The sequence below is a fragment of the Condylura cristata genome, unplaced genomic scaffold, assembly GCF_000260355.1.
Source record: "Condylura cristata isolate star-nosed mole 26May11 unplaced genomic scaffold, ConCri1.0 scaffold00007, whole genome shotgun sequence".
NCBI lineage: Eukaryota > Metazoa > Chordata > Mammalia > Eulipotyphla > Talpidae > Condylura > Condylura cristata.
Window position 1 is genome coordinate 55562968 of NW_004567108.1, and position 727 is coordinate 55563694.

General features: G+C 32.7%; 1 protein-coding gene across 3 annotated transcripts in view; it reads right to left on the reverse strand.

Annotated features, from left to right (window-relative positions):
• The window catches only part of C7 (complement component 7), a 46466-nt gene that overhangs the window by 40677 nt on the left and 5062 nt on the right, over positions 1-727 (reverse strand). The window lies entirely within an intron of this gene.

A 727-nucleotide genomic window follows, 5' to 3' on the forward strand; every position in this document is an offset into this window, starting at 1 on the left:
TATTTTTTAAAAGATTTATTAATTTATGTATACACTATCAAACTATCCGCAGCATGAGTTTGATCCCTGGCCAGGGAAGTGACCCACATGGCACAGCAGACCTCTCCTGTCTCGCCTGCTGCTCCCTGCAGCAGTGTACTTCTTCAGTCTGCCTGTTCTGCTCTTCATTCTGTTTCTGGTGAATCCTTTCACCTTCCATCCTGCACCTCCAGACTATACCCTACTTCTTGTGTGCATAAACAAACAAATATATAAAGAGAATAATTGCCAAAATGATGATATATTTTTTCAAAATTATGGCATATTGATTTTTTCTAAGTAGTAGAATCACAAGTAGTGTTTTATTTATACTTTTCTGTATCTTCACCATGAATATTAATGATAAGAAATAATGGATATTTTTAGAAGTCCTCTACAAATCCCCATTTTAAGTCTTGTGCTTTATACTGCTTAGGAATTAAATACTGCACAATGTTTGACTTTTGATGATCATTCACTGTTAGGAAAAACAAAATAGTCATTTTGCTACTTGCTAGTGTTCTCATTATTTCAAATGAGAAGCAAAGTGGAATATAAGAAATAGATTTTGAATTATCTACCTACTTCATTTCATGTTATTCTTTGTTCTATAATAATTTTAAAAAAAGTAAATTGCTTTTAACTCTTATCCCATGTGTATTTCTAGGCTCATATGTAAGATTTAGGAAAGTCCCCCAAGAAAAATAGA